Genomic DNA, 12819 nt, shown 5'->3' on the forward strand with positions numbered 1-12819 from the left:
TTCAAACTGATATGGAAGCTATCTATGCATACATACCTATAGTTATAATTATTTAATAATTATAAATTAAAAAGTGTATATTCAATATTGAATTCTGTATTTTTCAGTCCCTTGCCTTTAAACTATAGTTGTAAAAACATGTGCATATCTAAGCAGTACTGTTGCCAAAATTCAACCTCTGTTTACCAGTGCCAAATGGAAACTCAGGCAGAATTTTGGATGTAGTAGATAAAAGTAGCTTTTATTGCTTTGCCAGGCAAAGAGGGTCATAGCATGCTTATGCCCTCAAGACTGTGTGACCCACTGGAGTGGGTATAGAGTCTTAGGGTACAGATTAAGCAGGGCGTGATCAGCTTGTGGACCTTTTTATGACTGGTTGGCAGTGAAGTAATTGGGAGTTGGCTTCATCAGCTTTGGTTTCCAACCAGTCTGCAGTCTACATGCTTGTAGGCAGCATACAGTTAACTTCTTCCACCTGTCTGGGTTTTTAGTCTCTGCAAAACTGTTCAAAGGACATGGCATCAATTAACTCTAGTCCTTGAGGAAAAACTAAAGGTCCTTGACTTTGTTTAATCGCTAAAGTATTATTGTTTTGTCTTGCTTGGCCGTTTTTCTCTCTCTGCATTTTTTCAGTTATATGATTCAATTTATTCCTTGACTCAAGTTTTTCTACAAACAAAAGGCAGGCAGAGGACATAGGTAGGGAACTATTCAGAGGGTCTTGCTCAGTGACATTATATTTTTAAACACATACTATTTGGTTTTAGTTGTTTTGTTTAAGTTTATGAAAAGGTTAGTAAGTTATATATCTTGTTGGATGTGCTTCCTTCACTCATTATTTTGTTCACATATCCATCCCTGTGATTGCATGTTACTGTAACTCATTTATTTTCAATGCAGTATAATATTCCACAACGTGCATGTACTACTTCTAGATCTTTCCTGTTAAAAGCCATGCTGCTATGAACTTTCATCTTTACACACAGGAGTTCCTGTGTGCATGAGTTCCTCTTGGATATCTAACTGTAAGTGAAACTGAGGAATTGTAAAATAAGTGAATCACATGAATTAAGCTGTCACTTCTGGGTTTAAAAATTAGAGTCACATGTGATTTTAGCACAGTCCTTGTGAAGTTTGAGGGATTAAGTTGGATACAGGATAAGGAAAGGGGAAGCAAGGGTTTACTGGGGCACCAACTAGAGCTCTGACCTGAGTTATCCAGGACTACATGGTTTGTATGTAACTTGATTATTTTCTGAGTTAGAGAAATATAGAAGACTTTATGTTACAGAAACATGAGACTAAATTAAGTAAGCTCTACCATGGCTCAGGGGTAAATAATCTGCCTGCAATGTAAGAGACCCGGTTTTGATCCTTGGGTTGGGAGGATCCCCTGGAGAAAGGAATGGCTACCCACTCCAGTATTCTTGCCTGGAGAATCCCGTGGACAGAGGAGCTTGGCAGGCTGTAGTCCATGAAGCTGAAAAGAGTCGGACGTGACTGAAGCATTTTAGCACGCGCCATGTAGGTAGAAAGATAATATCCATGGCTGTATTGCAACTTCCATGATGCTATCAGCTCCCAGCCTCCATCTGCCAGAGTAAGCCTGTGCTGTCACTCTAGGGAAGACTTCCCTACCCCAGTCATCAATCCGCATTTCAGGCAAGAAGAAGAGAAAGGGCAAAGGGCAGAAAAGGGCAACTCCAATGAGATGGCCTCTTAGATTTCCAGAAACTCTACCCAGTAACTTGGACTTTGATCTCATTAACCAGTAGTCAATCACTTGGTGGTCCCATCCTTCCCCAAGAAATATGAATAATGTCTTTTATGAAGCTAGGCATATTGTCACCCCAAATCATGTGGGGTTCTGTAGGGAAAGGGGAATGGATATTGATAAAGTGATCAGCAATGTGCCCTGGGATGCAGAAAGAGTATGAAATAGGCATTTGTGGTCTTATAATCAAATAAATTGTTTCTGTGTCTAGAATAAGAGAAAGACAGAATTTTAGAGGCAAAAATAAAATTTTCATCCCAGAAGTACAAATTTAGTTTTTAAAAATGAAAGGTACCCAGAGAAGGGGAATAACTATTCAGTTCACAGAATCACTAGTGACTGATCTCTTAAGCCAACATGTCTTGACTCTTGGGCAAGTTTATTTCTCTTTCCTTGTGTATTAATATTTCTTCCCTTTCTACCTGAAACACTACATAGCCAGGGTCCACACAAGTACACTTGCATTCTCAAGTTACACAACTGAGGGAAGTTTTCAAAAGGAGACTATTTAAGTTGTAAATGGAATTTAGAGACCACAAGAGATAGCAGAGTGCTCAGGATGGTAATCAGAGAACTGCTACCAACACTAAAACCCAGAAGACAAAGTCTTGTAGGTGGGGCTGCTTTGACAGGAGAAGTTACCTTTAACAGAAAACACAGCCCACTCACTCTTTTTGAAGTGAAAATCCAAAATACTGACCACATTCTTCTTCTCTCTGATCATCTGTCAAGGTTTCTCATTAACTTAATCCAACTGGAAGTCAGAACACGTTACTGTGTTATCCAAATGGGTCAGTTTTCTGGGCAAAGGGCAGGGCATAGAGAGCCGAAGGACGGATATGGAAGGGTAGACAGATATCCAGCAGGAAAGCTTATTCTAAGGTCTCTAATAGAAACACTTGCTTATCTACTCAAATATCTTAGGGAACGTCTGGCTCTTGATTTTTCCAGCAGCCTGGTTATCAGCACTTCTTTGGGTTTCTGGGTGACATCCAACTATTGCCTTCTTCCTAGCTCATTCCCCATGATATGAGGGTATCAACCTCTCCCAAGAGGTGAGGATTTCTTGCATTTGAGGTACCTCCCAATAACTATTTGTAGGTACTGGATAAACAGCCACTTGGTAAACTGTCCCAGTGTTTCCATGAGAGTTTTCCTTCCTGCTAACCATGCCATAATTCTCTCAGGATATGAAATAATAGTTCACAGTCTTTAAGTTTGTCTATCAAAGGAAGCCTGTATAGTGTCATAGTGAACCACACTCTAAGCTCCCCCAAACAAGGCACAAGATATTTGCTGCCTTAAAGCAAACCCAGACTACCACAATATGATATTCCTTTTAAATTCCTTAAAGAATCCAAGGAGGTACCAGGCAAAACTATATTGTTCATCACTGGGGCTTCACGACACAAAGGGACACTTGCCTCAGGAGCCCAAGGACACTGCTATTGATCTCCTAATATTTTGTGATGAAGATAAGTATCTCCAGTGTGAATGTGCAATTTATGCTTTGGTAACACTTCTGGGTTGGGTTATGCCAATGACTTATAGAATTAGATAAATCTCCAAATTAAAATAAAACATTTTTCAGAGAAGGCAGACTGACTTGATTTACAGCTTCTCCTCAAAGAAGCAATTCCCAGATGGCTGATGTCCTTAAGCACTGTGTTTGCTTCCATTTCCACGACTGTTTGCTTTCTCTTTACACATCTGCGTTTATCTTAGGACCCAGCTGTTGACAGTTATATTGATTTATCAGCATCAGAATCTAACTGGAAACTTACTACTATTTTCCTATGAACTTGCCAGCCTACACTCTTAACCTTTTTCCTACCATAACGTCATTTAGAAAAGATCAGCCTTCTTGGTTTTAAAAGCTGCAATATTAAATAGATCACAAGTCCATTAATGTATCAGCATTAATTTTTAGCTCAGATGAGCTCTGATAAGTAACTATCCTCATTTTATATATTCAGGTATAATATATATGATATATAGTTAAGTATGTATTAAAGTAGATAGAGGCATGTATAATGGGGCAGATATGTTTAATATTTACATTTATTATTCAATAAATACAATTATTCAATAAATACAATTATTCAATAAATACAGTTTAATTCAATAAATACAGATTATTTAATACATCTTTGCTTGCTTTTCAACATTATAATCACTTTTCTTCTATCATTCAAAATATGACAGGACAGGATTAAAAGGTAAACAGAAAAATGCATTATTATCTACTCATAAGGACAATTCACAAATCATTGTTTTTTTTTTTTTCCTAAGATGTAATTCGCATGAAAAGGTCACTTTAGAATTCTGAGGTGCCCACTCTTCCACTTTAACATGTGTGTGGAGATAATACTAATCACCACTCATTATAATAAGAGACATTTGACACCCGCCTTCGGCCTTGTCAACCTTACTTTGTAAAAATGTATACCTCAGTATATTTAGAATTTCAGCTTTTTTCCTAACTTAGTATTTGTCCGGTGGTCTGAACGAGATTTTGAAATCTGCCTGACAGTTGTTGTTCCTCTTGCTTTTCGGTTTCTTACCCGGAGGTGTTTGGAGGATTGAAATTTTCCACCATGAAGTCATACACCTTTAGCATGACCTTGATTTTTTTTTTTTTTTTTCATCTGCACTAATGAGACCCTGGGTAGCTCTTATTTAAGGAAGCTGCTTTTGTATGCTTGGCCAAATTAAATTGATCATAGCTGACTATGAGTAACATATTGTTTTATTTATTTATATTTCTCAGTGCATTCAAAAGGCCTTGAGAAAAACTCTTAGTTGTGTTTTGGATGTCAGGATCAAGAAGATTATACTGTATGCTTTCCAGTCACCTGCTGGAGGCAATGACCTTGTATTTATTTTAGCAATGAAACTGGATATAACAGGATCACTTTCTCTGCAATAGCTATGGCATGACAAAACAGCAATTTAAAGGTCAAATACTACATGACTTGGTAAACTTAAACTATAGATTCTGCCCCTAACTCTGACCTTGATCTAATAGTGCCCAAAGCTGATAGAAATGGTTCCCCTGGTAATTGCTCTTTTTCAGAGAACAATATATTACAGAAATATTGCCTTAATGTACTAGGCAGAAAAGTAAATTATTAATGGCAATTTTCTTAATACTAAATTATAAGTAGCTACATAATACCTATGACCACCCACTAAACATAGTCAGTATACTGATACTTAATGACTATGCGCCTGACACTGCACTGAGAGAAAACTGCATTTGAATCTTGAGTCGTACAGAATGTCAAACTAATTCAGGGATACTGGCAAAGCACCTTAAAACTTTAGTGTAATCAAGTGTATTCTCTGCTACTTGGTCCTTACATGGGGAATGATTCTGGCAAGCCCATGGGAATTCTAAGATTAGGCAATATAGACTGTTTGAATTGCTTTTGTCCTAAAATATGTTGGGGGAGTAATGGGGAATAGTGGGACTACCTTGGTGGCTCAGACAATATCTGCATGTAATGCAAGAGACCAGGGTTTGACCTCTGGGTTGGGAAGATACCCTGGAGAAGGAAAATGGCAACCCAGTCCAGTATTCTTGCCTGGAGAATCCCATGGACAGAGGAGCCTAGTGGGCTACATTCCATAGGGTCTCCAAAGTCAGACACACTTAGCAACTAACCCACTAATGGGAGATAATAAAGGACAGGATAAAATTCAGTGCCCTTGTTCACCAAAGACTCATGGTTTATTCTTATATGGAAAAAAGCCTCTGCCATTTTATCTACCCTCAAGAGACAATTGGAGCATATTGAGAACAATCATATCTGATTAATTATGTTTTAGAGGAGAGTGAAAAACTTGGCTTAAAACTCAACATTCAGAAAACTAAGATCATGGCATCCGGTCCTATCACTTCGTGGGAAATAGATGGAGAAAATTGAAACAGTGAGAGACTTTATTTTCTTGGGCTCCAAAATCACTGCAGATGGCGAGTGCAGCCATGAAATTAAAAGACACTTGCTCCTCGGAAGAAAAGTTGTGACCAACCTAGACAGCATATTAAAAAGCAAAGACATTACTTTACCAACAAAGGTCCATCCAGTCAAAGCTATGGTTTTTCCAGGAGTCATGTATTGATGTGAGAGTTGGACTATAAAGAAAGCTGAGTGCTGAAGAATTGATGCTTTTGAATTGTGGTGTTGGAGAAGACTGTTGAGAGTCCCTTGGACTGCAAGGAGATCCAACCAGTCCATCCTAAAGGAAATCAGTCCTGAATATTCATTGGAAGGACTGATGCTGAAGCTGAAACTCCAATACTTTGGCCATCTGATGTGAAGAACTGACTCATTTGAAAAGACCCTGATGCTGGGAAAGATTGAAGGCAGAAGGAGAAGGGGACGACAGAGGACAAGATGGTTGGATGGCATCACCAATGCGATGGACATGAGTTTGAGTAGTCTCTGGGAGTTGGTGATGGACAGGGAAGCCTGTTGTGCTGCAGTCAATAGGGTCACAAAAAGTCAGACATGAATGAGTGAGTGAACTGAACTGAGAAAGTAAAAATAGTGGGGCTTTTTTGTATATAGTTTTTCATATGCACAGGGATGATTGGAAGCTAAATGATAACACCATATAAACAATACTGTATATTCGTATTTATGCCTCTCATGCTTGTCTTAGAAGACCTGTAGGGACTGTCTTCATTCACAGATGATGTTTCCACATTTGCATAATCGACAACAATTTTTACCTGCTTTGTCAGTGTTAGGTGTGTCATCCTCATTGGAGGAAACCAAAAGTAGTCTCTGTGAGGTTTCTTGTCAGTTTCTATATACTGAGTATGTATGCCAACTTTATTTCCTGAAAAAGATATATAAAGGATGATACTTGCATTCTTAGAGTGGTGCTTCAAGTTTAGTCCACAAAAGCATAAATGTAACATTGCATTACATTAGAAAAGAACCTGATGCTAGGAAAGGTTGGAGGCAGGAGGAGAAGGGGACAACAGAGGAAGAGGTGGTTGGATGGCATCACTGACCCAATGAACATCAATTTGAGCAAGCTCCGGGAGATGGTGAAGGACAGGGGGGCCTGGCATGCTGCAGTCCATGGGGTCGCAAACTGTGAGACACAACTGAGCGACTGAACAACAGCAACATTGCAGTGGGGCCTTTGCCTTCTTCCTGGAAGAAGAAAGAAAGTGAAGAGGAGAGAAATCTTGGAGAGCATGTCTGAAAATTAGTCAGGGATGCCAGTCCCCTGAAAGGGCACTCATGAAGAAATAAATCCCTAATAAATTTGAAAGATTTTATGTTATTTTAACTTTATATCAGTATTTAAATATATGCTGAATTGTTTATGCCATCTGCTATACAGATATCTGTTGGAAGAATAGTTGATCAAACTGCTAAGAGCATCTGTTTGATTTCATTAAATTTAAAGTTCATATTTCAATCACAGTGGAAATACTCTAAATCTTAAAGAGACATTTTGGTTTTCTTGTGGTTCAGGTGAAAGCATCTGGCTTTTCAACTTCCAGCATAATTCAAGGTAGCTATGATACCATTAGGGCCTCTCAGGGGGACGTTAGTAGTAAAAAACACATCTGCCAATGCAGGAGACTTAAGAGACGTGAGTTCGATCCCTAGGTCAGGAAGATCCCTTGGAGAAGAGCATAGCAACCCACTCCAGTATTCTTGCCTGGAAAATCCTGTGGACAGAGGAGCTTGGGAGGCTACAGTCCATAGGGTCACAGATTCCGATATGACTTAAGTGACTTAGCACACACATGCATGATAACATTATAGAGTAGAATACTATTCCAATACTGTTTTGAAGTCAGTTAGGTATTTTTCCTAGATTCCATTAATATCAATCACTGCTAGATGTTTGGATACAAAGATGGTTAGGATACGATCCCTGTTCTTAGGGAGCTTTGGTTACACTGGTGAAGGCTACCAGAGAAACAGGTGATACAGTGCAGTCACATGATAAGTGATGGGTTGTACAGATGAGAAGATGGACCTACTGGGAGGGCTGATTTGCAGAGATAAAGGTAGATCTTTGAGAATGTTTGAAAATGATCTGCATCTTGAAAGACTAGACAAATAGCCAGCCAAAGGGGAAAGAAGCCAGAGCACATACTGAGTCAAAGAAAACCACCTATGTAAAGGCATGGAGGAGAGTGAATTGGCTTGTTGGGGAATTGCAAGTAGTTTAGGGTGGCAAGAGCTGTCTGGGTTTTGGTGTAGAGGGTAACAAAGTTAAGGAGTGGGACTGAAAATAGAGATAGGAGTGATGTCAGCTTGGTGTGATCCCTTGGTATGTTTGACTTAATTCTGAGGCTATGAGAAAGCTTTAAGCATGTGTGTACATAGATTGAATGTGCTGCTGAAGAATGGACTAGAAGGGAGTTAAAGTAGAGATAGTAAGCAGTCATTTGTGTCGTGTGTCTGTTAGTTGCTTAGTCCTGTCCAGCTCTTTGCAACTCCATGGACTATAGCCTGCCAGGTTCTTCTGTCCATGGAATTCTCCAGACAAAAATACTGGAGTGGGTTGCCATTTCCCTCTCCACATTTGTGTCTTAATTTGTAATAATCCAGACAATAAAAATGTAAGTAAAATGAAGCATTTTTTCATCAAGGTGAAGAAAAGGAGCTTTAGTGTTCACTTTTGTAGCACACACATAAAATTAGAAGATACAGATATTAGCATGGCCCCTGCACAAGGCTGACATGCAAATTCCTAAAGCATTCTATTTTTGCAACTGTGTGGGGTGGTGGATGTTAACTAACTTATTTTGATAATCACAATAGATATATATATATATATCATTATTTTGTACATCTTAAATCAATGCAATGTTATTTATCAATTATCAAATTTGTTTACTAAAGTGACTTAGCAGCAGAAGCAGCAGTCCCTAAGTTGCATCTGACTCTTTTGCAAACCCATGGACTGTAGTAGCCACCAGTCTACTCTGTCCTTGGGATTTCCCAGGCAACAATACTGGAGTGGGTTGCCATTTCCTTCTTCAGAGAATCTTCCCAAACCAGGGGTCGAACCCATGTCCGCGCCATTGGCAGGTGGAGTCTTTACTGTTGAGCCACCAGGGAAGCCCTGATCATCTCAATAAAGCTAGAATAAAAAGAAAGGAGCTTTATGCTCTGTTCAAGAGAGAAGTAAAATAGACAATAAAAGAGACCCTAACCAGCTTTAGGAATAAAGCAGCAGAATTGAAGTCTAAGGATGGTGAAAGAACAGAAGGGTCAGTTTAACATCAACTACCACTTAAAAGATGATAGCATCTAATTATGAGATAATGTCAATCACAGAAGTATAATTTGATTTTTAAAAACTTAGGAAGGGAAACAACTGGCCAGGGTCATGGATCCTGGAAGAAGTACACAGAAGCATGACTATTAATGATGGTAGTTAATAGCATGACTATTAGCGATGTCAAGTTGTTTTCCATATTATAAAAATGTGATGATAAAAAAAAAAGGATTTTTAAAAATTGTTGTTTATATGTGTTTGGTTGGTTGTTCTGTAATAAATGGGCCTCCCTGGTGGCTCAGATGGTAAAGAATCTGCCTGCAATTCAGGAGACCCAGGTTCAGTCCCTGGGTCAGGAAATCCCCCTGGAGAAGCGAATGGCAACCCACTCCAGTATTCTTGCCTGGAGAATTCCATGGACAGAGGAACCTGGCAGGCTACATACAATCCATGGAGTTGCAAAGAGTTGGGCATGACTGAGTGAATAACACTTTCACTTTCACTTTTTCTGTTATAAATATGTACTTTCAAGCCTGCTGGCCTGAGAACTATGGTAAAGCAGATGATAAAGTGGGAACAGGTACTGCTTAGCTGCTCTCTCTCTTTTTAATACTATTTGGCATCATCAGGTCTTAGTTGTGGTGATAGCAATGGCACACATCCAGCTGCCCCACAGCATGTGGAATCCCAGTTCCCAGAGCAGGGATCAAACACAGGTCCCCTGCATTGGAAGGCAGAGTCTCAACCACTAGAGCGCCAGGGAAGTCTCTTAGCTGCCCTTCTGCGTGGATGCTTTGGGTCCACCCAGTGGACAGATGGGAACTACAATATGGAGTCAGTAAACTGAGCAGGGGGATTTGGGAACAGTGGCTGTCCATGGACACAGAATTTGGGACATCTGTTTAAAGCCAAGTAGAGGGCATCCCTGTAAATTGTTAGGGCTAGAGGAAAGGGGAGTGGCCTCTTATTTTGATATTTCATATTCAACTCTGTTCACCTAAGTATTGAGAGTAAACTAGATTTGTTTGGAATTTGTTGCTTATTTTATGGGAAAAGGCATCATGGAAGAGAGAAATAGGTTAACAAATAAATAAGTTCTTGATTGAAGTGAAACCTGTCGTGTTTTACTTGTGAATAAAAATACGTGAAGTAAAACTCCTGCTTAGTCTAGTAAATGGCATCAGTGTCCCTGTGATTTATATTTTGTTATTTATATGTTGTTAGGATAACAAGGGTCCATTGCTAATGAACATTTGTTTTCTGGAACTTCTTTCCTTTTCAAGTGGTCCACTTTATTAACATCTGGAGTACATGATAAGGCTCAGTTGTTTTCCTTAAACTTTGGGGGCAACCTGTTGGCTTTGAGATATGTGAATTCTGTTTCTAGTTTATCTTTAATCCCTTGTGTTTTGTGTTCATGGGTATATCTTTATCATTTTTTTAAATTTTATTTTATTTTTAAACTTTACATAATTGTATTAGTTTTGCCAAATATCAAAATGAATCCGCCACAGGTATAGATGTGTTCCCCATCCTGAACCCTCCTCCCTCCTCCCTCCCTATACCATCCCTCTGGATCGTCCCAGTGCACTAGCCCCAAGCATCCAGTATCGTGCATCGAACCTGGACTGGCAACTCGTTTCTTGCATGATATTTTACATGTTTCAATGTCATTCTCCCAAATCTTCCCACCCTCTCCCTCTCCCGCAGAGTCCATAAGACTGTTCTATACATCAGTGTCTCTTTTGCTGTCTAATTTCAGCGTTAGACCATTGCCTTTGAAAATCCCTTAGTTCACTATGGAATTTGTCTTTAGAAATGTCTTAGTTCATTCTGAGATAAAATTTTTCCTATATCGATAATGTTATCAAAATCAGTAATTTAACCAAAATTTCCTGTCCCTTCTTATTCCTGTGATTGTATTACCACTCTAAATGCTAATTATTCTTCACCTTTTTTTCTACCTCTGAAAGTTCTGTATTTATACTTTGTCCAAATATTGATCCGTTTTACTTGTGCAATTTACTCCTGCATAATGTGGCTAACAAAATATGGAGAAAAATGCATAACTAGAATCAACTCTGAATATCTTCAAATTGGCATATATAATTGAGATCCTCAGGGAACCGTGTCATTATCAATGTGTAGTGCTGACTAATAATAACAATAACAGTAATACTATCATTTATACTTTCATGGCACCTATTGGTTTACAAAAAATGTCGACACATTTTATGTCTTCTCATAAAGCTACATTATGTCTCTATGGTGTTAATGTCAGATGAGTTTATAAATATAATAAAATTAATATTTTTTCCTTTATGACTTTTATTGCTACTCTCCCTACCCCATTGCTCAGATTCCACCTTTATCATAAATGATGCTCTGGGATTTACTTTCTTGAGTGCTATTCATTTTCTACCCCAAGTTTCTATAAACTTTTCTATTCCTTATATGGAGATGATAAGGAGTCTGCATGCAATTCAGGAGACCCAGGTTCGATCCCTGGGTTGGGAAGATCCCCAGGAGAAGGAAATACTCCAGTATTCTTGCCTGGAAAATCCCATGGACGGAGAAACCTGGCAGGCTACAGTCCATGGTGTCTCAAAGACCCATTCCTTATATGGAGACATATATTTTTTATTTTTTATCCTTTTCCAACCTTCAAGGGTGACTCTTCACTAACGCAGCATGCCACCTCACTCTAAAAAAAATAAAGGATACAAAAAATCCTTTGAACCATTACTTTCTAACCAATAATACATTTCCAATGAAAGCCAAAGGCAAGCCATGGACCATTCCAAAGCAACAGCAATCTGTCTGCACCTCATCATTCATACCTGACTCCAGTCCTATATCTTTTCAATTGAGAGAGTCTACTTCTGACATTTGCTTTCAATTTTATGGCATTCAAGTTTTATCTTTCTCTAAAGAACTCATCTTGGGATGTTCCTCTTGCCTTCTGTGCTTGGGGCTATCCAAAACATATCCAGTTCCAGTATTTGAGAGTCAAGCCTGAACATTATTGGGGCCAGCCAAGGGAACTGCAGGCCACAGGAGGAGGATATACTGACTTTAGATAGTGTGAAAGTCACTCAGTCGTGTCCAGCTCTTTGTGATCCCATGGGCTGTACAGTCCATGGAATTCTCCAGGTCAGAATACTGGAGTGAGTAGCCTTTCACTTCTCCAGGGGATCTTCCCAACTCAGGGATCAAACCCAGGTCTCCCACATTGCAAGCGAATTCTTTACCAGCTGAGCCACCAGGGAAGCCCTGGTGTACAGCTAGTGTAGTGTACAGGCATTTAAATCATGACCATCCAGAAATGTCACTGATTTTACTTTCTTACCTAAAATAGAGAAACTCAAAGTAATTTCTAGCATCCTAGAAGAAGATGTGGGAGAGACTTTTGAGTAGGTCATTTCTTGTCTTGATTCTCTGGTTGGAGAACTTGGAACTCTCCTTCCAAACCTCATCTGCAATCTGATGGAAGTTGGTACCACTGAGGTTTGCCGCTGCTTCTCCACCATATGGAGAACCTAGTGTCACAGTACTCCCTGGGACAGCACACAGGTTGCACACTATGTTATACCCTTTCTAGGCAAGCCTTGGGTCCACAGACACCTATACCCACAGCCAAACTCACACAGATGGTTTTGTTAACCCATATCACTAGTGCCCAAACCAGTTGAAGGTGAAAGACCATTTACTCATCAGAGCAGATTAACCGTTTTAGAACTAGCTTGGGAAAATGTGGCATGAGTCATGGAAGTGATGCACAA

At 39.3% G+C, this 12819-nt stretch overlaps 1 protein-coding gene and 1 non-coding gene across 2 annotated transcripts in view; both read left to right on the forward strand.

The window, feature by feature from the left end:
* HCN1 (hyperpolarization activated cyclic nucleotide gated potassium channel 1) overlaps positions 1–12819 on the forward strand; it is a 450978-nt gene that overhangs the window by 292204 nt on the left and 145955 nt on the right. The gene's annotated exons all lie outside the window — the stretch shown is intronic.
* Positions 8425–8526, forward strand: LOC112443074 (U6 spliceosomal RNA). Its single transcript, XR_003031346.1, has one exon. It is a non-coding gene; the product is annotated as a U6 spliceosomal RNA (small nuclear RNA).

This window comes from Bos taurus, chromosome 20, assembly GCF_002263795.3.
Source record: "Bos taurus isolate L1 Dominette 01449 registration number 42190680 breed Hereford chromosome 20, ARS-UCD2.0, whole genome shotgun sequence".
NCBI classification, from domain to species: Eukaryota; Metazoa; Chordata; class Mammalia; order Artiodactyla; family Bovidae; genus Bos; species Bos taurus.